This window comes from Salvelinus namaycush, chromosome 37 (genome assembly GCF_016432855.1).
Source record: "Salvelinus namaycush isolate Seneca chromosome 37, SaNama_1.0, whole genome shotgun sequence".
Lineage (NCBI taxonomy): Eukaryota > Metazoa > Chordata > Actinopteri > Salmoniformes > Salmonidae > Salvelinus > Salvelinus namaycush.
Window position 1 is genome coordinate 28,394,914 of NC_052343.1, and position 27,609 is coordinate 28,422,522.

General features: G+C 42.1%; 1 protein-coding gene across 4 annotated transcripts in view; it reads left to right on the forward strand.

Moving 5' to 3' along the window:
* Positions 1-17,833: 17,833 nt before the first annotated feature.
* LOC120031698 (collagen alpha-6(VI) chain-like) overlaps positions 17,834-27,609 on the forward strand; it is a 37,081-nt gene continuing 27,305 nt past the window's right edge. For all 4 annotated transcript variants that reach the window (XM_038977494.1, XM_038977496.1, XM_038977495.1 and 1 more), the window contains exon 1: positions 17,834-17,945. The gene's annotated coding sequence lies outside the window, so the exon portion shown is untranslated. The remainder of the gene's footprint in view (positions 17,946-27,609) is intronic.

Sequence of the window (27,609 nt, forward strand, 5' to 3'; positions counted from 1 at the left end):
TATTACCAGGCCATTACCAGGTTTTTTTTTTTTTTCTCGTTTGGTCAATTTATTTTTGTTTTGAGGAACATAAGGTTGTGTATATGTTCCTGAGGAGGGACTGATACTGATATAAATGATATATAAATTGATTTAAGAATGTTTTAAGTATGTATCAAACAATGGCTGTTATGGGTTAGAAAAACTGTGACTACATTGGGGATATGAGGGGGCTCATAAATGAAGTTAATGGTAGTGAAGGGGTGTTGTTTCTAGAAACTATGTATAAAAATAGAGATAATTCACAGAAAAGGAAAGACAGCTGGCTGTGTAAAATATAGGGACAATTCTAAAGTAAATAGAACAATTCACATATGGTAAAATGGTAAAATGGTAAAAATAAAATAATGGTAAAATGGTAAAAATGGTAAAATGGTAAAAATAATAAGTGGTGGCATTTTGAACACTAGAGCAAAAGTTTAAGAAACTTATGACTTAGTTTTGATAGGATTGGATATTAATCCAACTGGAAGACACTTGACTGATTACATGTTATTGTACAGCAGTTGCTGTAGGGACCATCATTTGACTATCATTATGAATATTTCTGTGGCAGGAAGCCAGGTATTTGAGGCAGAATGTTTACATAGGGCTGTTATTAAAAATTAAGATTTAGTGATCTTGCTATAAGAAGAAAGTCTGTTGTCAGGAAATAACCCATGTGTTAGTGTGTATGTCCTCAGGAAAAAACAGCCAGAAATGGAAGGGCTTGGGCTGCATTCTGGAGACTGAGTGTACATCAAGATACACCAGGCTGGTGGTATACTTCTTACAACACTGCAGTGGTAAAGTTCTTCATGTCTCTCTTTGGTGGGTGCATAAGTCTCACAAGAAGTGAGGTCCAGCTGAATAATGGGTGAGCTTGAAAACACCATGACAGAGGACGTGGAATCAGAGAGAGGGAGAGAGAGACTAGATTCCACTATAGACATACTGGGTTGAGTTTGGGGGCTACTTGTTTCATTTTTTAATGCATCATGTGAAAAAGAATAGATGATAGGATATTATACTCTAAACAAACATGTTAAAGGAATTGATGTGAAAGCATATACAGTGTTGAATTACATCAAGAAGAGATAATGTTGATTAAGGTTATGCACATGATTATCAGTTGAAATGGAGCAGTTGGGAAACTAAGTAAAAAATGACATGATTTGGGAACACCTCTCAGAACCTGGGGCCAAAAGGGGAAGACTGGGTGGAAGCATGAGGAAGCTTTTTAGGGCTTTTATTTTTGTGGAGTCCAGCAGAAAAGTATCCTGGAGGCATAGAGTCAGGTGAAGAGAAAGTGGGAATTGTCATGGTCTCAGATTTCAGTTTTCATGAATATATTTATGCATAACACATAACATTGTCAATACTGTTATGCTTTGTCTGTTGTTTTTTTTTAAGTCTTATGTTTAGGAAACCAGAAGGAGAGGGGTTCGCCAGCTTCAGATGGAATGTCAGTTTGTTGTGTGATGAGTGATGGAAATAAGAGGATGTATGGTGCAATCATAGAACAGAGGCCATAAGTCTCTAAGTATGAATGCCTCACAGAAAGAAGGCAGAAACCTGAACCAGGACGAGAGGTTCCGCGTCTGATGATCCAAGGGGACCAGAAGGACCTCTCTCAGTGATACCAGGAGATCTAGTCCACGTTCGAGTGTTCCGGAGGAAGTGGGATCCACCGAGGAGAGAAGGACCCTATGAGGTGGCCAAAGCAACAAGAACGGCCGTCCAAGTGAAAGGAAGCCAGACATGGTACCATCTGAACCACTGCACCTGAGTCCCAACAGAGAGAAGGATACAACCATATAGAGATGAGGACACAGAGGATGCTGATTCACCAGGAGGGAGCCCGGAGGGAGCAGGAGCAGCGGAAACGATTGAGACGCCAGGGAGGAGCCAAGAAAACAGCAAATCAAGTGAAAGCCAAAATGGGACAGGTGCACCGACTAATGCACCCAGAAGAGGAGGAGAGGCCTCACAAGGAACAGAATGAGAACATCTCTTCCCTAAAATTGAAACCCTTCCAGATGGAAGCTAAGTCCAGCCTGAGGAGGGAGCCTCAGGTGAAGAAAGTGGAGGAAAAGTCCCGCAAGCTGAAGAAAATGGGGATTTCCCCACAATTGACTTTTCGGCTCTTGAATGGTCTACTTTAGACAATTGAAGTTAGAACAACAAAAGAATAATGACATTGACATAACAGAAGTAACAGTGAATGCTAGTATAGAAACAACAGACTCATGCACAATCAAGACGTATGGTGGAAGCAGGAAGAGAAGAAAGGAATCAGCCGAACAATCCAAAAAGACTGGCAAGGTTAGAATCTCTGTTCCACCTCAACTTATAACAGAAGCAGGAGAACTGAAGTCTATCTCAATCATAAGGATCAAACCCTTACCGGAGATGGCACTCTGTGGATGGACCCATTACCAAACAAAGGGACAAGTCGTTTGGGATCCGAAAGGATGTGACCTGACATTAATCAAAGAAAAAGACGAGAGGGTGCTCATCATGAATCAGATTGAACCAGTTGAAGGTGAAGAATTAATAGTTGAAATAACAAGAACAACAGTGACCGAAGGGAGTAGCACCACGGTCATTAAGATTGATCCTACCCCTGCACCTGAACAGGAAGAACCTGTGACAACAACAAGGGTGGCGGCTGCTGTGATGACCACAGTAGCTACCACTAAGATGACATCGACCTCCCTTACCAAGCACACCACCGTACCCACAAAGCAACCTGAGACATCAGAGTCAGGAGAGTTTTTTACTGACATTTGGAACTTTCTGATAAACTCTAATGATCTACCTCAAGATAAGAACATTGAAAAAGCAACAGAATTAGATATATCAGAATCAGAACCACTCAAGGACACCACACGAGAAGGAGTGACGAACGAGTGATACGAATGGGCTAAGTATATGGCAAACAAACACAGAATGGACAATTGTATTTTGTGTAGAAAATCACCTTTGTCTGATCTTTTAATAGTCTCTGAACCAGCATAATTTAAAAACTGTGTAAGTTGGAAAAATGACCATTGTACCAATAGAAAGTATTCTATTCCCTTGTGTGACATAAAATGTAGGATTGCTCTGGGTAAGCACTAGGGGTAAAACTATGTTGAATGAGACCATGCTGGGAGACAATGATTGTGCTGCCTATAACATTAGAACTGAATTAAATGTACCTCAATTAGACAGAGGTACCGTGGTTAAAGGAAAATATGAATGTTTTTACAGACACCACACCGAAGGAATTGATGTAGGAAACACCACTGTAGAAGTGATACTATTTGGGTGTTAGAGAATGTGGGAGTTCGTAAAAGTAATGATAAAGGGTTGATTATGAATAGAAAAGGGTTGTGTGGTCACATAACTCAGGTTGCGCCATCTCTTACTATGTTGAAAAATCAAGACAGAGGTATTGCTGATTGTTCTTTCCACACATCCAGAAACTAACTGTTGAATGTATTGTCTGATGGATGGATTGGTCTTTGTGCCTTAGTTAGAGCAATTAAATAGGTTACTATTATTAAATCACCCCATGATGACTATGTTAAACCTAGAGTTAAAAGGGCTTATGAGAAGGATCCTGAGGTATACCTTAATGCAATTGGACTGCTTAGAGGTGTACCTTGGGATTTCAAGGCCAGAGATGAGGTTAAATCAGGATTTGAATCTATATTCTTGTGGATAACATCAAATAAGAACTTAGAGTGGATTAATTATATATACTATAACCAACAGAGATTCATTAACTATACTGACTCGGCTCTAACGGCATTGGGGGAACAGGTACAGGCTACCAGTAAAATGACTTGGCAAAATAGACAGGCTCTCAATTGGCTCTTAGCGGAGAAGGGTGGAGTTTGTGTCATGTTTGGGGATGACTGTTGCACCTTTATTCCCAATATTGCTATGGCCAAACTCAAAGGATTACGAGCAGAAGTAAAGGCTAATGCTGGTTTAGACTCTCATGTATGGGATTGGTTGGACCTAGCGTTAGGAAAGTGGGGAGCCATGTTTGCTAGGATGGCCATCATGTTGGGAGGAGGGTTATTGGCTCTGGGTATTGCATTTTGTTGTGTTATACCCCTGGTAAAGTCAATTGTAGTTCAGACAACAGTTAAACAGATGTCTGTAAGGAGAGATGACCCTCCTGTGGTGATTGATCCTGTACCGGGAAGCCCAGGCAATTATACCAATAAGTATGGAAAGCCTTGCAATGCGGTTGGAGGACCTCTTGACTGCCCCTTTGGTAACCCTAACTGTCTCTATGAAGTGATTGGGGGGGGGGGGGTGGTCATGCGTGTCACGATTTTCGTAAGGATGGTTTCCATGTATATGTTCAATTACCCAGTTCAGATGAATGTTTACTTATACATGTCCACAAAAAGTGTCATTTGCGTCACAATTGCAAGTGGTGTACAAAAATTCATGAGGATGGTCATAACCATCACCCAGAACCTTTTTTCTGTGTCAAGTGTCAAAGAGGAGATTGTCTTATTTGTAAGGATGAGGACTGTGCTCCTAGATAATGGGGTTTTAGCATTTTTATTTTTCCTAATGCTTTGTGTTCTTTGTATGTTTCTTTGAATTTTTAGATATATATCGATGAACATATATATTTTCTTTTAATTAAAGTTAGTTTTGCCTTCTAAAAATAGGATCATTTTACAAAAACATGTTAGGTAACAGAGGGTATTCCGGTTACAAGTGTCTATGGACTATGTCTTTAATCATCTAACAAAGGTTGGTAGGTGTCTGCAAGGGAGGATAATGTTGAAATGTTTGGTATAGTTAGGTTTTCTTTAATGTTTCTGATTTGATCTTTTACTCCTATTTCACATTAACAAATTGGAGATGTTTGGTCCAGTTGGTTTATATGCTTTACTTTGTTTGTTTATTTTATTGTCCATCATAGGTATTCTCATTTACCATTCCAAAGTCATATTTGCATAATGTATGTGGCTAATTAGCCCCAGAGGAGGGATTTGTAGGAGTAATTGAGACACATAGATAACACATAAAGGCATAGGACAGCTGAACATTAAAAAACAGACCACACGAAGAGAAGAGACACATAGTCTGCTGATTCCACTAAGGGCACACATACCAGAGAAATAGGCACCTAGGGCAACTGGACAGACTAGACACATAGTCTGTCCATTCCACTAAGAGCACACATACCAGAGAAATAGGCGCCTAAGGCAACTGGACACACTAATGATAGAAGAGACACATAGTCTGCCGATTCCAATAAGGGCACACATACCAGAGAACATGCTGAGGCACTGAGTTAAATACAGGGCTAAGTCATAGGCCTATAGGATAGATGGACATATATTATTTTTAAGACAAGCACGGGTCTGGCCACTATTATAATCTAACTGAAAGCAGATATGGGCGTTAGTAGGCATGAACAAGCAGGAAGCCTGAACTAAAAAGATAATGGTGGCAGGAAGGATTAAGGGAAGTATGCTTATTTGCATATGGGTTGGACCCATATGCTATATGTGTATAAAGACTGGAGCCGGGGCTGGGAAGCGGGGTGTGTGTTCCGCGGACCATTCCGGCTTTGATATACTTTGTATTAAAAGCCTAATTGATTTCACAAGTTCTTGTCAGCGTTATATTTGAACCGATTGTCTACGACAAGACTTGCAAAAATGGGGAGAAGGGCCTTGGTCAGGGAGGTGACAATGAACCCGATGGTCAATCTGAAAGAGCTCCAGATTTCCTCTGTGGAGATGGGAGAACCTTCCAGAAGGACAACCAACTCTGCAGCACTCCACCAATTAGGCCTTTATGTTAGAGTAGCCAGACAGCCCGCTTGGAGTTTGCCAAAAGGAACCTAAAGACTCTCAGACCATGAGAAACAAGATTCTCTGGTCTAATGAATCCAAGATTGAACTCTTTGGCCTGAATACCAAGCGTCACGTCTGGAGGAAACCTGGCACCATCCCTACGGTGAAGCATGGTGGTGGTAGCATCATACTGTGGGGCTATTTGTCAGTGGCAGGGACTGTGAGACTAGTCAGTATCGAGGGAAAGATGAACGGAGCAAAGTACAGAGAGCTCCTTGGTGAAAACCTGCTCCAGAGCGCTCAAGGCCACAGACTGGGGCGAAGGTTCACCTTCCAACAGGACAACGACCCTAAGCACATAGCCAAGACAATGCAAGAGTGGCTTCGGGACAAGTCTCTGAATGTCGTTGAGTGGCCCAGCCAGAGCCCGGACTTGAACACGATCGAACATCACTGGAGAGACCTGAAAATAGCTGTGCAGTGACACTCCCCATCCAACCTGACAGAACTTGAGAGGATTTGCAGAGATAAATGGGAGAAACTCCCCAAATACAGGTGTGCCAAGTTTGTAGAGTCGTACCCAAGAAGACTCAAGGCTGTAATCGCTGCGAATGGTGCTTCAACAAAGTACTGAGTAAAGGGTCTGAATACTTATGTAAATGTGATATTTCATTTTTTTTTTTTTGCAAACATTTCTAAAAACCTGTTTTTGCTTTGTCATTATGGGGTATTGTGTGTAGATTGGTGAGTGATTTTCAAAACCTTCAACGAGTTTCTAGCCAGAGGGAGGCTATTTTTCTTGATCCCCACGTCACCGCCAATCTCATAGTGTTCTAAAATCACTGTTTTTAAAATGTTTAAACTTTTGATGATGTCATCGGGTAGGATGTTTTCACTTTTTTTTTTTATTATACAAAAAGTAGACATGTTGTTTCCACGTGTTGACAATGGTACGGTGCTGGAGATGATGAAGATGAGGTTGAAATGTGATGGAGTTGCCCTTTAAAGTGCATCAAAATTAATATGTACTACCCTTTCACTTGGCAACATTAAGGATTCTTGTGTTTTATGCTTTGCTTTGGCAAATGTTCAACAGATATTAAGCATTGGCATAACATCTTGCTAAGTAAAAAAAGAGTGGGCAGGAGAGCAAGGCTACTCAGCTACAGCTTGGCTTGATAGCCTACCATAGAGGTCTCCTCTGTTCCTCCCATTGAGAGAGCAGGCACCGTGGACTAGCGACACCAACGAGAGAAGTAGAACAGCACCGGTCAGGTTCATCATGGGACAGGCCCTCCTGAGACGCAGGGGAGAAGGGACTTCAGGAGAACCTAGGCCAAAGAAAAATATTCAATAAAAAGAGAATGTTTAAGCACATCCAGCTTGGGTGGTCAAAGCCTGAAACCCCTCTTCACACCCAGCCTCCATACATCCTGTTGTAGGCCTTGGTAATCGTCATCCAAATATAAATGCATCAGAATTTTCCTCAGTCAACATCGGTACCTACTACCTACCTTCAACAAGTCAACAAGAGTAAATGCTTTTCAAAATAAAGTACAGTGTTTAAAATGTTTTTTTATTGACAAATTATTTTCCAATACTGGTATTTCCAAATGCTTTGGTGCATAATGCTTATGACTTAACTTCAGATGCATTCAAGTGTTGAATTTCATGTCTATTCCCATTGAATCCACACTTGACAACGGAGAGGTTTCCTTACCATTCTAAAGTGGTATGGTTCTAAACTGACAAATGGATTTGTTCCAAACTCTTCAAAAGTGACCAGTGGTAGGTTCTAAGCACTTTAGAATACGTATGTGTTTAATAAAGTGGCATTTCTTACCTTTCTCTCTTTTGGATATGTGTTAAAATGTGAATATCCCACAGGTTTGGGTTGTCCAGGTGTGTTTGCTGCTCTCTCTGCTAGCAGTCTGTGCAACAGGAGAGGGTGGGGCTCACCTGCAAAGTATCCTCCCATCTCATACAGTTACACCCCACACAATCCTTACTGCTACCTTACAGCAGATTCTACTGAGGCCGATAGAGTAAATTACAGGGGATTTAATAAAGTAGGCTACACAAATACATAGCACACAGTGCAATCTTTGCTGTTTTTTTAAACTCATTTTGGATGAAGTATCGCTGTGTGTGGCCTAAAAATGTTGCCAGTAGTGAAGATTCAAGGCCCTCTGAAGGTTCAATGTCCTCTTAGAGAAGTTTCTACAGGATGCACTTCCTCACATTATAACAATCTCACAGTCTTCACCTCAGAATGACATGGAGGTCTGACTCAGTCAACTGAACAAGACTGTGCGAAGAATGAGAACACATTTCTTGGCTAAAGTTGTTAGATTCAAGTGTCTGCAAAGTCCAATCTAAACAATGTAATGGATCTCAAATAGCATTTGGCTCACCCCAGATCAGACCTGAAAGAGTCCTTTCATTGCTATAAACTTGGCCTTGAAGGAAACATTGACGAGTCAAGCGCCCAGCTACCTTCTATCTCACTCTTATGCAACACGGAAGCTAAAAGCTGTGTCAAAGTGTCCTGGTAAATTGTTTTTTAATGTACAATAGATTTCTCATTTCCTCAGACATGAGAAAAACAGAAATCTCTTGCTCTAACACAGGAGTTTGGTGGCACCTTAATTGGGGAACTCAGGCTTGTGGAAATGACTGGAGTGGAATCAGTGGAATGGTATCAAACACATGTTTTCCAGGTGTTTGATGCCATTCCATTTGCTCCGTTCCGGCCATTGTTAGCAGCCTCCATTAAGAATAAGTTCACATGCAGATAAGTGCCTGCAGCATGCAATTCAAATCTGATATGGACTGGTCTTTGTCTCAGGTGGGCCTGTTTTGCCCTCAGGCTAACATAATGGAAGTCAGGAACTGCGAAGGCCAAACATGCAGATACATGCATCCCGCATGCAACCTGGCTGCCACAACTGACAGACCATCATACTCCAAAGTATGGATGGAAACGTTCAGCATGGTGGGCTGAACAACAACATGGTAGACAGGGGCAAAGAATTACACAATCACTCAAAGTAAATTGCACACTGGTATTCTTGTTCAACATTTAGTTGATCAATAGATGATTGTATCTCCTAACTTGGTATAGGCTCTGAGATTAAATAGGCTATGAAGTCACTCTCCTATCTCACAGCAATAGGCTACTATACCCATATTGTCAAATATTGTAAATAGGCTACCGGTCTATTTACTTTGGAGGCTGCTTATTGAATGAGCGAGATAAACGGTAGCTTAACATTTGTTGTGTAGCGGTAATAAACCAGTCATGTCAGACAAGGAGAAACATGTCCTGCTGTAACGATATGCGCTGAGAGTCGGGAAGCAAGTTCAGGGAGTGTTTTAATAAAATAAACATCATCCAAAAGCAGAAACACTAACAGCACACAGACATGGAACTGAAATAGAAACAACGACACCTGGGGAAAGACTTAAAGGGAGTGACATATATAGGGAAGGTCATATGATATGATTTAGGCCTATATACTGTGATAAAAGTAAAATAAATATTATACGACATACTATGTGAGATAGTAGACGACAATTTGTGCATAACCATGGTCTGAGCTGTTTGCGGAAATATGCACACTTTCCAACTGACAAATATATAATCTACCAAGATTTTAAAATAACTGAAATTGGCACAAGATGGAGGTAATGTTGGAACATCACTAAGAAAATTACAGTTAACTAAAATGTACAGTTAATCCAGTATAAACTAATGTATAGAATTTAATACACAAGAGACAACATTCACAAATTCTACAGCACAAGGCAGAGTAATGTCTTAAAAGTTATACTAACAATTACTCAGTGATCCATGCATTCTGGGAATGCTATAAAATCCAAAAGTTATGGGCGGAGTTAGGAAGTTGTCTGTCAGAAGTATTACAATGTAAATGTACTTTTAATCCTCCTGTCTTAATATTTCAAGACATGGCATATGAGCGTGCAGTGAGATACAACATAGATTGGACAACATTTTGCTTGTCAATAATCTTGAAAATAAAACATATACTTAAAAACTGTAAATCAACCAATCTTCCAGCAGTAACACAATGGAAAGGTCAAATGCGTTATTATCTAAATGTTGAAAGCACGTGGGCGACGACGGAGAGAAACAAAATGGTGCAGTTTGACGGAGAGTGACACAGTCGCGGAGATGTGAGCAGGTGGGTCTGGGCAGGGAGGATTTAGTCAATGTTTGTGTGCGTCTGTATGTTCTCGTTTGTATGTGGATGTTTTATACTGTAAAAAAAAGAAATTGTTCAAAAAATGTAAGAAAATCACTTTACCATCAAGTTCCAAATAATAAATACCAATATTCGAGGAAAACAGGCGCACGCAAGGTTTAGTGTTTTCTGTGTGCACGCACCTTTGATAAATGATGGGAAAGTCTCCATGCATAAGCACAACTTCTAGTGGTTAAAGAATTGTATTGCAAGCAAAGATGAAAACGTCTTTAGAGGGTTGAAGTTGAGGAATGTTTCGATAAGAAGAGCACGGATACAGTGTGTCGCTGTCAAAATGAGGGTTACTTCCAGAGAGGTGTATTTAGATGCCCTTAAACTTCTGTACACACATGTCATGCCATCAGAACGTACTGTACTGTCTCCGAGGATGCTGTAAGGGACTGTCTCTGAGGATGCTGTGAGGGGCTGGCTTTGAGGATGCTGTGAGGGGCTGGCTTTGAGGATGCTGTGAGGGTCTGTCTGTCTCTGAGGATTCTGTGAGGGTCTGTCTGTCTCTGAGGATGCTGTGAGAGGCTGTCTGTCTGAGGATGCTGTGAGGGGCTGGCTGTCTCTGAGGAGGCTGTGAGTGGCTGGCTGCCTCTGAGGATGCTGTGAGTGGCTGGCTGTCTCTGAGGATGCTGTAAAGGCTGTCTCTGAGGATGCTGTGAGGGTTATCTCTGAGGATGCTGTGAGGGGCTGTCTCTGGATAGAGCCAGAGTGTTTAATGAATGAATGGGAGATGAGGGAACGCAGAATGGTCCCGTAAAGCTACAGGAGGCCCTTCCCCAGGGCCAGGCCTTATGATTTATGACATGAACCAGAGATGGGAAGGGAGGGGAGTGGGACGGATGAAGAGATAGAGAGAAAGAGAAGGGAAGTCTGTCTTCAATCAGACTAGATGCCTCTGGGCCATGTTTTACTCCAGATTATAGATTCTGATAACTCAAATGGTGAACATTATTTTCACATAGAGGGAGGATTCCTGACAGATATAAAGCATGATGTCACATTTTCAACATGCACACTTGGACGCAAGTCAACTGAGTTGTGTGAAATGTCCACAAGCTGCCAGTGCCGATCACTTCAATTTACAAAACAAGGTTCTACCATACTAACCGCCACACTGCCTTTATTCAGATTTTTCCAGATTCACTATTTTGAAACGCACACACAGCCTATACTGGTCTGCTAATACAGGACAAGTAAAAACCCAGTGCACCACTTTTGTGAAAACGAAATGTATTTGAGTGTTTACCAGCATTTGTAACTTAAGTCTAATCATTATCTGTACAAAACAATTAATCTGATAATACTTGTGGAATATAAAAATACTTGCTTGATATAAACTCAAAAAAAGAAACGTCCTCTCTCTGTCAATTGTGTTTATTTTCAGCAAACTTAACATGTGTAAATATTTGTATGAACATAACAAGATTCAACAACTGAGACATAAACTGAACATGTTCCACAGACATGTGACTAACAGAAATGGAATAATGTGTCCCTGAACAAAGGGGGGGGGGGGGGGGGGGGGTCAAAATCAAAAGTAACAGTCATTATCTGGTGTGGCCACCAGCTGCATTAAATACTGCAGTGCATCTCCTCCTCATGGACTGCACCAGATTTGCCCGTTCTTGCTGTGAGATGTTACCCCACTCTTCCACCAAGGCACCTGCAAGATCCCAGACATTCCCGGGGGGAATGGCCCTAGCACTCAGCCTCCGATCCAACAGGTCGAAGACGTGCTCAATGGGATTGAGATCCGGGCTCTTCGCTGGCCATGGCAGAACACTGACATTCCTGTCTTGCAGGAAATTACGCACAGAACGAGCAGTATGGCTGGTGGCATTGTCATGCTGGAGGGTCATGTCAGGATGAGCCTGCAGGAAGGGTACCAGATGAGGGAGGAGGATGTATTTCCTGTAACGCACAGCGTTGAGATTGCCTGCAATGACAACAAGCTAAGTCCGATGATGCTGTGACACACCGACCTAGACCATGACGGACCCTCCACCTCCAAATCGATCCCGCTCCAGAGTACAGGCCTCGGTGTAACGCTCATTCCTTCGACGATAAACGCAAATCCGACCATCACCCCTGGTGAGACAAAACCGCGACTCGTCATGTGAAGAGCACTTTTTGCCAGTCCTGTCTGGTCCAGCGACGGTGGGTTTGTGCCCATAGGCGATGTTGTTGCCGGTGATGTCTGGTGAGGACCTCCCTTACAAAAGGCCTACAAGCCTTCAGTCCAGCCTCTCTCAGCCTATTGCGGACAGTCTCAGCACTGATGGAGGGATTGTGCATTCCTGGTGTAACTCGGGCAGTTGTTGTTGCCATCCTGTACCTATCCCGCAGGTGTGATGTTCGGATGTACCGATCCTGTGCAGATGTTGTTACACGTGGTCTGCCACTGCGAGGATGATCAGCTGTCCGTCATGTCTCCTTGTAGTGTGGTCTTAGGCGTCTCACAGTACGGACATCGCAATTTACTGACCTGGCTACATCTGCAGTCCTCATGCCCCCTTGCAGCATGCCTAAGGCACGTTCACGCAGATGAGCAGGGACCCTGGGCATCTTTCTTTTGGTGTTTTTCAGAGTCCGTAGAAAGGCCTCTTTAGTGTCCCAAGTTTTCATAACTGTGACCTTAATTGCCTACTGTCTGTAAGCTGTTAGTGTCTTAACAACCGTTCCACAGGTGCATGTTCATTAATTGTTTGTGGTTCATTAAACAAGCATGGAAAACAGTGTTTAAACCCTTTACAATGAAGATCTGTGAAGTTATTTGGATTTTGATGAATTATCTTTGAAAGACAGGGTCCTGAAAAAGGAAAACAATTTTTTTTGCTGAGTTTATGTTTTCCAGTTTCTTGAAATACTTTGCAAATGCAACTTATTTCTATATGAAAACTGAAACAGTCTATTCATTCCTTTTCCATTTTAGTAGACACTCTTATCCAGAGCAATTTACAGTAGTAAGTGCATTCTTTTTTGTACTGATCCCCAGTGAGAATAGAACCCACAACCCCATCATTGTTAGCACCATGTGTTACCAGCTGAACCACATCATCACATCATATCATCACAAACCACTTTTTTATTTTATTTATTTATTTCACCTTTATTTAACCAGGTAGGCTAGTTGAGAACAGGTTCTCATTTACATCTGCGACCTGGCCAAAATAAAGCAAAGCAGTTCGACACATACAACAACACATATTTACACATGGAATAAACAAACATCGTCAATAATACAATAGAAAAAGTCTATATACAGTGTGTGCAAATGAGGTAAGATAAGGGAGGTAAGGCAATAAAATAGGCCATAGTGGCGAGGTAATTACGATATAGTAATTAAACACTGGAGTGATAGATGTGCAGAAGATGAATGTAAAAGTAAAGATACTGGGGTGCAAAGGAGCAAAATAAATAAATACAGTATGGGGCTGAGGTAGTTGGATGGGCTATGTACAGGTGCAATGACCTGTGAGCTGCTCTGACAGCTGGTGCTTAAAGTTAGTGAGGGAGATAAGAGTCTCCAGCTTCAGCAATTTTTTACAGTTCGTTCCAGTCATTGGCAGCAGAGAACTGGAAGGAAAGGTGGCCAAAGAGGAATTGGCTTTGGGGGTGACCAGTGAAATATACCTGCTGGAGCGCGTGCTGCTATGGTGACCAGTGAACTGAGATAAGGCGGGGGTTTACCTAGCGAAGACTTGTAGATGACCTGGAGCCAGTGGGTTTGGCGACGAGAATGAAGCGAGGGCCAGCCAACGAGAGCGTACAGGTCGCAGTGGTGGGTAGTATATGGGGCTTTGGTGAAAAAAAGGATGGCACTGTGATAGACTGCATCCAATTTGTTGAGTAGATTTTTGGAGGCTATTTTGTAAATGACATTGCCGAAGTCAAGGATCGGTAGGATAGTCAGTTTTACGAGGGTATGTTTGGCAGCATGAGTGAAGGATGCTTTGTTGCGAAATAGGAAGTCGATTCTAGATTTAATTTTTGGATTGGAGATGCTTAATGTGGGTCTGGAAGGAGAGTTTACAGTCTAACCAGACACCTAGGTATTTGTAGTTGTCCACATATTCTAGGTCAGAACCGTCCAGAGTAGTGATGCTGGACGGGCGGGCAGCTGTGGGCAGCGATCAGTTGAAGAGCATGCATTTAGCTTTACTTGCATTTAAGAGCAGTTGGAGGCCACGGAAGGAGAGTTGTATGGCATTGAAGCTCGTCTGGAGGTTAGTTAGCACAGTGTCCAAAGAAGGGCCAGAAGTATACAGAATGGTGTCGTCTGCGTAGAGGGGGATCAGAGAATCACCAGCAGCAAGAGCGACATCATTGATATATACAGAGAAGAGAGTCGGCCCGAGAATTGAACCCTGTGGCACCCCCGTAGAGACTGCCAGAGGTCCGGACAAAAGGCCCTCCGATTTGACACACTGAACTCTATCAGAGAAGTAGTTGGTGAACCAGGCGAGGCAGTTTTGAGAGGAGTCGAAAGCCTTGGCCAGGTCGATGAATACGGCTGCACAGTATTGTCTCTTATCGATGGCAGTTATGATATCGTTTAGGACCTTGAGCGTGGCTGAGGTGCACCCATGACCAGCTCGGAAGCCAGATTGCATAGCGGAGAAGGTACGGTGGAATTCGAAATGGTCTGTGATCTGTTTGTTAACTTGGCTTTCGAAGACCTTTGAAAGGCAGGATAGGATAGATACAGGTCTGTAGCAGTTTGGGTCTAGAGTGTCTGCCCCTTTGAAGAGGGGGATGACCGCGGCACCTTTCCAATCTTTGGGGATCTGAGACGATACGAAAGAGAGGTTGAACAGGCTAGTGATCGGGGTTGCAACAATTTCAGCAGATCATTTTAGAAAGAGAGGGTCCAGATTGTCTAGCCCGGCTGATTTGTAGGGGTCCAGATTTTGCAGCTCTTTCAGAACATCAGCTATCTGGATTTGGGTGAAGGAGAAATGGGGGAAGCTTGGGCGAGTTGATGTGGGGGGTGTAGGGCAGTTGAATATCTCGACTATAGTGGATTTATCGGTGGTGACAGTGTTTCCTAGTCTCAGTGCAGTGGGCAGCTGGGAGGAGGTGCTCTTATTCTCCATGGACTTTACAGTGTCCCAGAACTTTTTTGAGTTTGTGCTACAGGATGCAAATTTCTGTTTGAAAAAGCTAGCCTTAGCTTTCCTAACTGCTTGTGTATATTGGTTCCTAACTTCCCTGAAAAGTTACATATCACGGGGGCTATTTGATGCCAATGCAGTACGCCACAGGATGTTTTTGTGCTGGTCAAGGGCAGTCAGGTCTGGAGTGAACCAAGGGCTATACAGTGAGGGAAAAAAGTATTTGATTCCCTGCTGAGTTTGTACGTTTGCCAATCAAATTCTTTTTTCCCTCACTGTATCTGTTCCTGGTTCTACATTTTTTGAATGGGGCATGCTTATTTAAGATGGTGAGGAAGGCACTTTTAAAGAATAGACTTGATGTCTCAATGTACTTAATTACTGTATTGTGCATTGTTTTTCCTCATGGTGATGGAAAGTCTACAGGTACAAACCTAGATGACCAGCCTATGTACAATACAGTAATGTACATTTACATTAACTGGTTTGTAAGGATGGTAAATTAATACTGCACAAAAAGTGGTTGTTTCCCATGTTATTTGATTAAGAAAAATATTTAATTTGTTGTGGATGTTTTGTGTCTATACCCATTACTTTCGACCTTTTGATGTAAATGATTGAGGACAGGGTTTTGTTCTTTCTGGATTCCGTTAGAATGACAATTGTGGAGAAATTGACAGGGCAACAACTCTTACAATTCCAACAATTGAATCCTGAAAGATACTGTTCTTAATTACACTACCTTTTTTGCCAAAGCTGAGATGCTGAAGAAATGTTTTTCCTGCACTACACAGATCAATATCAATCTGCTAATAATAGTAAAGGCCCAGTGCACTTCTTTTGTGATATATATATATATGTCTTTTTTTTATTCTGATTTTTCAGGGGGTGATGCAGCACCCTCAGTACTCCTACTTCCCGCGGCTATGCTCGCACGTGTCTAAACAAACTAAGACAAGCCTACCGCAAAGTATTCATCAGACCATTAGCCCGCCACATCAGCATATGACATCTAAACATGAGTTGCCAAATACAAGTACACTGGAAGTACATTTTTTATGTTGAGAAATCAGTCTTGTCATGTTTATTTAAAAAGATGCAGGGTTGAGCTCAATTCCTAACTCACTCAGCTATTACATTCAGGGAATGTAGACCGAAAACCAATGATCTGGGAACAAATATATTTCATTGTTCAGGAGGCAGAGTGGCGTGGGAGGCAATTCATGCCTAAAATTGCATATAAAAAATACTTATGTAAAAAGGGTTGTGTATGCTGCAGTTCTGTGGTGAGAGTTTTATAGCATGCTAAATGAGGCCATAAATGTAACTAGGGGTAGCCTAGCCCACCAGTTCCCAACTCCAGTCCTCGAGTACCCCCACAGCACACGTGTTGTAGCCCAGACAAACATACCTGATTCAACTCATTGAGGGCCTGATGATTAGTTGACAAGTTGAAGTGTGCTTGTCCGGGACTACAATAATACTGTGTACTGTTGGGGATACTGGAGAACCGGAGCTGGGAACCACTGGCCTAGGCTATTATATGCCAGTGTGGGGTTAGCATGGTAACTGGACTGAGTTTAAACCTTGACAAGCAGGAGCAAAGTGACAAGTGTTGCCCGAGGATAAATGTCTGCTGAGTGAAAAAGGTTTCAGAGTCAGACCTCTTGGCATCACAACTTTTTTTATTTAACTAGGCAAGTCAGTTAAGAACAAATTCTTATTTACAATGACAGCCTACACCGGCCAAACCCGGATGATGCTGGGCCAATTGTGCGCCGCCCTATGGGCCTCCCAATAACAGCCAGTTGTGATACAGCCTGGATTTGAACCAGGGTGTCTGTAGTGATGCCTCTAGCACTGAGATGCAGTGCCTTAGACTGCTGCCCCACTCGGGAGCCCCAACTTCTTCTGCACTGGTGTCAGAAATGGGATGGAGTTCACTGAAGGTGTGTTTTGGAGTGGGGTGTCTTAGAGCAGAGAAGTGCAGTTATATTTCACCCCAAAATGTTCTGTACCCTGGTCCACTCCTGTTTTGTAGATCTGCTAGGTCTGGATAGGTAACAGCAAAATGATCAAAGGTGTTAGTAATTGTCACTGAAAGTTACAGAAAAGCAAGGCAAGGTTGTGAGGTTTGGCAAGGTTGTGAGGTTTGTAAATCTCATTTAACGTTGAAGAGCATATAGCACTCGAGGCACATTCTCGCTCCTCTTGCAAAACACAATCATAGAAAACAAATGGTCCTCAATCAGCCTTTTGAATTTCTCTAGAGGCACCAATTCATCCAAATTGAGAGAGCCTTGCATAACCGATAAAGACCAACAACACTTGGCCTATATTGTAAAGGCTAATATTATTTTAATGGTGTTAGTCTCCTGGTACAAATAACCACTGCTGTTACATCACTTTACTATTTCTATCTGCTTCAGAATTTCCTTAGAATTCCTTCCCGCGGCTCCGAACATAAAGTTTCCCGGTAGAACTAATTCAGGGGGATGTAGGGGTGTGTATGACGCACAGGTCGTGTAGACTACAGTATACCGAAAAGTAGCGTGATGAATACTGTAGGCTACTCTTTGCCTAACCATTCGATGATTCGGAGCGGGGTGTGAGGAGTGGCCGGCCGCACCAATTTCTGTAGAACAAGATTGGGCTTTGGGTTCTATAAGGGAATGGGATTCCTGCCTGCGCGCACCAGATAGTGCATCAGCCACATTGTAAGTTTATACATTTTCCGCACGCTTTTTTTGTTTGTTGTGTATGCAAACCTAGTCTACATTTAAATAATACAAAAATGTTGTGATTTAACGAATTTGCTCACAAAGTCTCAGTGTATATGCCTAATTATCCTTTTGAGGGACATACTTGGAAACATAATGTAGGTTTTATAGACAAACTTTTGAATTCAATGGGTGGTTTTGAGGATGTTATTCTAAGTGCAAAGTTGTTCAGTACATTTTTTTAAATGTAAAATAATCGTGTAGGCTAATAAAATAAATAGGCTGAAGTGAATTGATCACAAATCCCTCTATTGATGGTGTCCATTGGATAGGCCTACCTGTCGTCGCAATATGCGTTCATTTATGTTCAGCAAGTGAATAGTCTACTCTGAAATGTTAAACATTTAGGGCTACAAAGATAATAAAGCTGCCTTGTTGATTATAGTTAGGCTATAGACTGCATGCGCAACTTGCATGCTCAACATGTTTGAAGAGTGTATTGAACAAATTAATTAGTTAAAAATTATTATGGAAAATATATATCTTTGCCGTGGATAAACCGGATCAAAATAAACAGTAGAATGGTATGTGTGCGTACATGCATGTGTGCTTGAAATTCATTGTAAGAAATTGTCCATTTGCCAAAATCATGTTCTGAGAACATTTGGATAACTTTCTCAACAGTCTTTGTTCCCAAAATTGGTGTGTTGGTTGTAGACAAATGGTGTTCACTGGTAGTGGAGCCTCCTGCCAGCTGGATGCTGTAACAGTATTTCACAGACACTCCAGACTACTGCAGATCATGCTTATCATACTACCCACCATTAATCACCATGCTGTACAGTTGCATAATAGACCATTCCCCTGTTGAAGTACTTTTATTCACTAATGAAGTTTGTCAATGGATGACGCCTTATGATGCTGGGATGTTAGTACCTTATGATGCTGGGGTGTTAGTACCATATGATGCTGGGGTGTTAGCACCTTGTGATGCTGGGCTGTTAGTACCTTATGATGCTGGGATGTTAGAACCTTATGATGCTGGGGTGTTAGCACCTTATTAGGCTGGGATGTTAGCACCTTATGATGCTGGGATGTTAGCACATAATGATGCTGGGATGTTAGTACCTTATGATGCTGGGATGTTAGCACCTTGTGATGCTGGGATGTTAGTACCTTATGATGCTGGGATGTTAGCACCTTATGATGCTGGGATGTTAGTACCTTATGATGCTGGGATGTTAGCACCTTATGATGCTGGGATGTTAGCACCTTGTGATGCTGGGATGTTAGTACCTTATGATGCTGGGATGTTAGCACCTTATGATGCTGGGGTGTTAGTACCTTATGATGCTGGGGTGTTAGCACCTTATTAGGCTGGGATGTTAGCACCTTATGATGCTGGGATGTTAGCACATAATGATGCTGGGATGTTAGTACCTTATGATGCTGGGATGTTAGCACCTTGTGATGCTGGGATGTTAGTACCTTATGATGCTGGGATGTTAGCACCTTATGATGCTGGGATGTTAGTACCTTATGATGCTGGGATGTTAGCACCTTATGATGCTGGGATGTTAGCACCTTGTGATGCTGGGATGTTAGTACCTTATGATGCTGGGATGTTAGCACCTTATGATGCTGGGATGTTAGTACCTTATGATGCTGGGGTGTTAGTACCTTGTGATGCTGGGCTGTTAGTACCTTATGATGCTGGGATGTTAGAACCTTATGATGCTGGGGTGTTAGCACCTTATTAGGCTGGGATGTTAGCACCTTATGATGCTGGGATGTTAGCACATAATGATGCTGGGATGTTAGTACCTTATGATGCTGGGATGTTAGCACCTTGTGATGCTGGGATGTTAGTACCTTATGATGCTGGGATGTTAGCACCTTATGATGCTGGGATGTTAGTACCTTATGATGCTGGGATGTTAGCACCTTATGATGCTGGGATGTTAGCACCTTGTGATGCTGGGATGTTAGTACCTTATGATGCTGGGATGTTAGCACCTTATGATGCTGGGGTGTTAGTACCTTATGATGCTGGGGTGTTAGCACCTTATTAGGCTGGGATGTTAGCACCTTATGATGCTGGGATGTTAGCACATAATGATGCTGGGATGTTAGTACCTTATGATGCTGGGATGTTAGCACCTTGTGATGCTGGGATGTTAGTACCTTATGATGCTGGGATGTTAGCACCTTATGATGCTGGGATGTTAGTACCTTATGATGCTGGGATGTTAGCACCTTATGATGCTGGGATGTTAGCACCTTGTGATGCTGGGATGTTAGTACCTTATGATGCTGGGATGTTAGCACCTTATGATGCTGGGATGTTAGTACCTTATGATGCTGGGATGTTAGCACCTTATGATGCTGGGATGTTAGCACCTTATGATGCTGGGCTGTTTGTACCTTATGATGCTGGGATGTTAGAACCTTATGATGCTGGGATGTTAGAACCGTATGATGCTGGGATGTTAGCACCTTATGATGCTGGGATGTTAGCACCTTGTGATGCTGGGATGTTAGCACCTTATGATGCTGGGATGTTAGCACCTTGTGATGCTGGGATGTTAGCACCTTGTGATGCTGGGATGTTAGCACCTTGTGATGCTGGGATGTTAGCACCTTGTGATGCTGGGATGTTAGCACCTTATGATGCTGGGATGTTAGCACCTTGTGATGCTGGGATGTTAGCACCGTATGATGCTGGGATGTTAGCACCTTGTGATGCTGGGATGTTAGCACCTTGTGATGCTGGGATGTTAGCACCTGGTGATGCTGGGATGTTAGCACCTTGTGATGCTGGGATGTTAGCACCTTGTGATGCTGGGATGTTAGAACCGTATGATGCTGGGATGTTAGCACCTTGTGATGCTGGGATGTTAGCACCTTGTGATGCTGGGAAGTTAGCACCTTGTGATGCTGGGATGTTAGCACCTTGTGATGTTTTGTTTTCTAACAGTGTATATATAAAACCTCAAAGGGTTCATCGGCTGTCCCCATAGAATAACTATTTGAAGAACCCTTTTTGGTTCCAGGTAAAAACTATTGCAGCCAACACTTTTGGGTTCCTTGTAGAACCTTTTCTACAGAGGGTTCATTTGGGAAACCTTTTTTTCTAAGACAGTGTGATTGTTCTTTGGCCCAGATGAATGTCCACACGTTTGATTCTGGATTTTAGATGAGCCCCCCCCCCCCCCCCCAATGCTTTATAAATAAAGGCAGCCAGCACTCACAAAGATGGTACATTATTTTGTTTTACTCCATAAGATTTTAGTTTGACTTTCCAGGAAACCATGAATCAAGGTTTGAGGTTGAGCAGGTACAATGTTTGTGATGCTGGTTGTAAACTCAAGACACGATGTTGAGTCTTCGTCTGACCAGATAAACACAGTCAAGCACAGTTTATAGGTGCTTCACATCCCTATCCACAGATCACACAAATTCGCATGCATGCACACACACACACACACACACACACACACACACACACACACACACACACACACACACACACACACACACACACACACACACACACACACACACACACACACACACACACACACACACACACACACACACACACACCACAGAGCAGAGTGAATACATCCATCAGTAGGTCCAACCCAGAGACCAGACCATCTAGTGACTGTTTATGGTTTCCTGTTTATATCGCTGTTGGGGGAAATCTTTTTTTCATGTTCAGGAAATTGCTCCAGGTGTGTTTACAGGTTCTGTCACGCCTTCTTCGACACCACATGAAGGCCTCCTCATCAAAACAATTAATTATAACCCACACAATAATTCACATTTCCTTTTGAAGTAGGATTCTTTCCTGTTGTGAGAAACTGGTCAAATTAAGATCCTGCATCTGTAACCATTATTCTGCCCTGCCCTCCACTTCTCTTTCCAAAGAACCTTTTCATTTAGATGGGATACTTTTGTTAAGACCAAAGTTTGGATACTTTCTCACTCTATCATTCAGTGTTGCTCTATTTCCTTTCAGGATAAACACAGTGTTCTCTTCTTGTTGTGTCAGTCGGCATCACAATGCCCATAGATGTGCACCCTTCATTTGTTGTGGAATTTCATAATGGGGAATTTCCGCCTAATACACAAGACAGAGCCAATTAACGGGAAAGTGGCCTTTCAGACCATTTAGGGCAATGTGTAATTGTTTCACCCCCAGGCTCAGACTTGATCTTGCCAAAGCCACATATTTTCATACACGTCTGTCAAAAGTTTGCAACACAAACAATACCGTTTTTATTCTTCAATGACATGCAAACCACAACAGCCACATCAATAAGTGCCCTGACTTAATTTCTCAGATGTACTGGATCATATCACAGCCAAATCAGAGAAGTGTGCTAAGTTTGAAGCCAATAACAGCCGAGCAATAACATCTAATCAGTGCTACTCCAACTGCTTATGGTTCAAGTAGCCTTAAATATTGTTATAGTTAAGCAATCTGGTACAATGTGATCATTACAATACGAATTCAGTGTAGTGTTCTGTTCTATTGATGATCAAGGTCACACAGTACAATGTTATTAATACTGTGTAATTACTGTGGTTGTTACTGTACTGCATGACAACACTATTGTAGCCAACACTACATTACTTAAATCTGCAACATTGGTTTACTGAAACCTCAGCCACTGATAGATGTCAACTGCATCAGAGATTCAAACTCACTCATCCACCGCCACATTGTGAATAACAGTAAGACTGCAGCAACCACTGCTGCCAAGGTGATCTAACTCAGCTACGTGACAAATAAGAATCTATAAGAACGTTTAAAAAAAAACAAGAACAGTTTCACAGGCTTTCTGAATTTTCAACATGATTGAAATTAGCTGTGATAGTGGTTTTCTGGAAAAGCTGCTGCCACTCTCCCTGTAAAAAGCCTTTTGAGAAACACTCTGTCTGTGTAAACAAACTGACTGTGTTCACACAGCTACCCGAAGAACACAATTCAGATTTTTCTTCCATATCCAATCTTTTTTTTCTGAGTGTCCAGACTCAGTGTCCAGACATTTTACCCATATCAGATTTGCTCATTCACACAGATGTAGCCTCTGAAGTAGATGGCCGGGCGGGGTGGATGTGGAGCCAGAGAAAGCAGGGGTACAAAGTGTAGAACCTACTTCCTACATTTGAATATACAAATTGATTTTATCAAACACGACTATGCTACATTTTATCTCTGGGACCATCAGGATGACAAATCAGAGCAAGATTACAGAGTGTAAGTAAATTATTTACCTTCAAAGGTGAATGTATCAAACCAGTTGCTGTGGTACGTGTTTTGTTGTTTTGCACTCTCCTCAAACAATAGTATGGTATTGTTTCACTGTAATAGCTACTGTAAATTGGACAGTGCAGTTAGATTAACAAGAATTTAAGCTTTCTGCCAATATAAGACATGTCTATGTCCTGGAAAGTTTGATGTTACTTACAACTGTCATGCTAATCACATTAGCGCACGTTAGCTCAAACGTCCCAGTATAGGGACACCGATCATGTAGAAGTTAAAATGTTGGGGTGGTTGCCATGGTAATGGCAGGTCATGTGCAAAAAAAGGAACACTTCAGAGCAAATCAGTTCTGATTTGAGCATCTAGACTGAGGTCACATATGTAGCATCAGAATTGTATCAGGATTGAGATCCACATATGGTGGTGGTATACAGTAAATCATAAGTCAAAAGATCAGATTCCATGTGTTTTTTGTTGTTGCTGTTTACACATTAGGGACAAGATCAGATAGGTATCAGATATGGAAATAATTGGAAAAGATCTGAATTGGGCTGCCTATGTAAACACAGCCCCTGTGGTCCACAGCCAGACTAGCATGACCTGTAGTTCTGTACATTGAACAGCCAAGTTCCTTTGTTTACACCTCCTAAAGCCTCAACTTCTGTGTATAAAACACAGCCGGCACCAGCTGTAAATGGAAAGTGATAAGAAGTAAATGTTAGGCTTCTCTATTTAGAGAAAGAGGAGGGGAAGAAGGACATTGCATTGGTTATCCCATAGGTCTAGGACGTCTTGTCAGCAGAGCTAACAACAGCATACAGCTGTGGGGAAGAGCTCTGAAATAGGATCCATTCACGTCTTCGGGCTTTATGATGATGATGATGTGTATGTTTAATGGAACAGTCAGGCAGCTGAAGCAGTTAATAACTGATGCCTAGCAGAACCCCACAGTCATCAGTTCAACAGTCAACATGGTTGATAGGTAACAAACATCAATTAAGCTTGAAATAAACCAGCCACTGAAACCCTATTGTTGATATATATGTTACGTTAAAGAGTCAGTCTTGGATAATTGTACTGGACCGTTCTGACCATAGACAATCTTGACCTTGACTCGTCATGAAGAGATAAACAAAATGTTGGTGGTGGAATCATTGTCCTGTAGAAAGCTTTAAAGTACTCCATAATTTAACAGATCCCTTGTGCCTGAATGTTCACGGTCAATCTGTGACCACAGTTTCTGAGTGGAATAGATGATTTGCCATTGAAAACAATAGGCCCCCACTCTTTTAGACCCCACTCTGTTGACCAGAAAGGAACTGCTTTGAACGCTGCCTAAATAAACCGAGGTAGAGAACAGAGCGTGAAGGAAATGTGCATGGAGATTTGTTAGACCCAGATGTAAGTATATTCAGTGGACTCTGACCTGAACAAATGAGATGTGAAGACCGCCTTTCTTTTTTTTTACCCCCTTTTTGAATGGTTTCCAATTGTTAGTAGTTACTATCTTGTCTCATCGCTACAACTCCCGCTTGGGAGAGACAAAGGTCGAGAGTCATGCGTCCTCCGAAACACAACCCAACCAAGCCGCACTGCTTCTTAACACAGCTCGCATCCAACCCGGATGCCAGCCGCACCAATGTGTCGGAGGAAACACCGTACACCTGGTTAGCGTGCACTGTGCCCGGCCCGCCACAGGAGTTGCTAGTGCGCGATGAGACAAGGACATCCCTACCGGCCAAACCCTCCCTAACCCGGACAACACTAAGCCAATTGTGGGTCGCCCCATGGACCTCCCTGTCGCGGCCGGCTGCGACAGAGCCTGGGCTCGAACCCAGTCTCTGGTGGCACAGAGACCACTGCGCCACCAGGGAGGCCAAGACCGCCCTTTCAATCACTGTCATTCAAGTGCGATTCTTGTTTGAAATGGGGCTCTACAAATCGTGATTACGTCCAGATGCATCCGGTTAGGATGGACCCCTGTTTCCTGAATTTCTCAACTCATTGGGATCGGGCCTCAACAAGCATTGGTATAAGACTCTTAAACAACCAGACACATACAGTACACATTAACCAGGCACACACACACACACACACACACACACACTCTCTCTGTTGATACAGTCAGTTTTAATTGCTGAGTTGATTATTGTTGAGCATTCTGACTGGAAAACTGTACAGTATGTTCCAGCCATTTCCCTTACCCTATCTCTGGAGTAAGTCTGACTGGACCCAGGCACATCAAGCATTGCTTTTTTAAAGGGAAACCTGTCAGAATTGTAATTTTATTTTAGTTGACTTGCAAGATAGGACGGCATATTTGGAATCCATTTGGGAATGGTGGTCGAATCTACAGATAATCCATAAATTAAGTATTTTCAAAAGGGCCTTTGTCCTAAATACGTTTATAGGCTGTTTTACATTAGCTGAATCCTGTCCTAAAGACATTTATAGGCTGTTTTACATTAGCTGAATCCTGTCCTAAACACATTTATAGGATGTTTTACAGTAGCTGAATCCTGTCCTAAAGACATTTATAGGCTGTTTTACAGTAGCTGAATCCTGTCCTAAAGACATTTATAGGGTGTTTTACATTAGCTGAATCCTGTCCTAAAGACATTTATAGGCTGTTTTACAGTAGCTGAATCCTGTCCTAAAGACATTTATAGGATGTTTTACATTAGCTGAATCCTGTCCTAAAGACATTTATAGGCTGTTTTACAGTAGCTGAATCCTGTCCTAAAGACATTTATAGGATGTTTTACATTAACTGAATCCTGTCCTAAAGACATTTATAGGGTGTTTTACATTAGCTGAATCCTGTCCTAAAGACATTTATAGGCTGTTTTACATTAACTGAATCCTGTCCTAAACACATTTATAGGCTGTTTTACATTAGCTGAATCCTGTCCTAAAGACATTTATAGGATTTTTTACATTAGCTGAATCCTGTCCTAAAGACATTTATAAGCTGTTTTACATTAACTGAATCCTGTCCTAAAGACATTTATAGGGTGTTTTACATTAACTGAATCCTGTCCTAAAGACATTTATAGGGTGTTTTACATGAACTGAATCCTGTCCTAAAGACATTTATAGGGTGTTTTACATGAACTGAATCCTGTCCTAAAGACATTTATAGGCTGTTTTACATTAGCTGAATCCTGTCCTAGAGACATTTATAGGCTGTTTTACATTAGCTGAATCCTGTCCTAAAGACATTTATAGGATGTTTTACATTAGTTGAATCCTGTCCTAAACACATTCACATTTATAGGCTGTTTTACTTTAGCAGAATCCAGTCCTAAAGACATTTACAGGCTATGCTGTAGATTAGCTGAATCTTGTCCTAAAACATATTTATACGCTGTGTTGTGCATTAGGTGAATCCTGTTCGGAAGTGAAAGAAACGAGGAAGAATAATTCAGATAAGCGGCCCACTTCGACATGCCCTTCTGACCCAGTTGAAGTCAGAAGTTTACATACACTTAGGTTGGAGTCATTAAAAATTGTTTTTCAACCACTCCACAAATTTCTTGTTAACAAACTATAGTTTTGGCAAGTCGGTTAGGACATCTACCTTGTGCATGACACAAGTAATTTTCCCAAAAATTGTTTACAGACAGATTATTTCACATATAATTCACTGTATCACAATTCCAGCGGGCCAGAAGTTTACATACACTAAGTTGACTGTGCCTTTAAACAGCTTGGAAAATTCCCGAAAATGATGTCATGGCTTTAGAAGCTTCTGATAAGCTAATTCAGTGCCTCTTTGCTTGAAATCATGTGGAAAATCAAAAGAAATCAGCCAAGACCTCAGCCAAGAATTGTAGACCTCCACAAGTCTGGTTCATCCTTGGAAGCAATTTCCAAACGCCTGAAGGTACCACGTTCATCTGTACAAACAATAGTACGCAAGTATAAACACCATGGGACCACGCAGCCATCATACCGCTCAGGAAGGAGACGCGTACTTTGGTGCGAAAAGTGCAAATCAATCCCAGAACAACAGCAAAGGACCTTGTGAAGATGCTGGAGGAAACAGGTACAAAAGTATCTATATCCACAGTAAAACGAGTCCTATATCGACATAACCTGAAAGACCGCTCAGCAAGGAAGAAGCCACTGCTCAAAAACCGCCATAAAAAAGCCAGACTACGGTTTGCAACTGCACATGGGGACAAAGATTGTACTTTTTGGAGAAATGCCCTCTGATCTGATGAAACAAATATAGAACTGTTTGGCCATAATGACCATTGTTATGTTTGGAGGAAAAAGGGGGAGGCTTGTAAGCCGAAGAACACCATCCCAACCATGAGGCACGGGGGTGGCAGCATCATATTGTGTGGGTGCTTTGCTGCAGGAGGGACTGGTGCACTT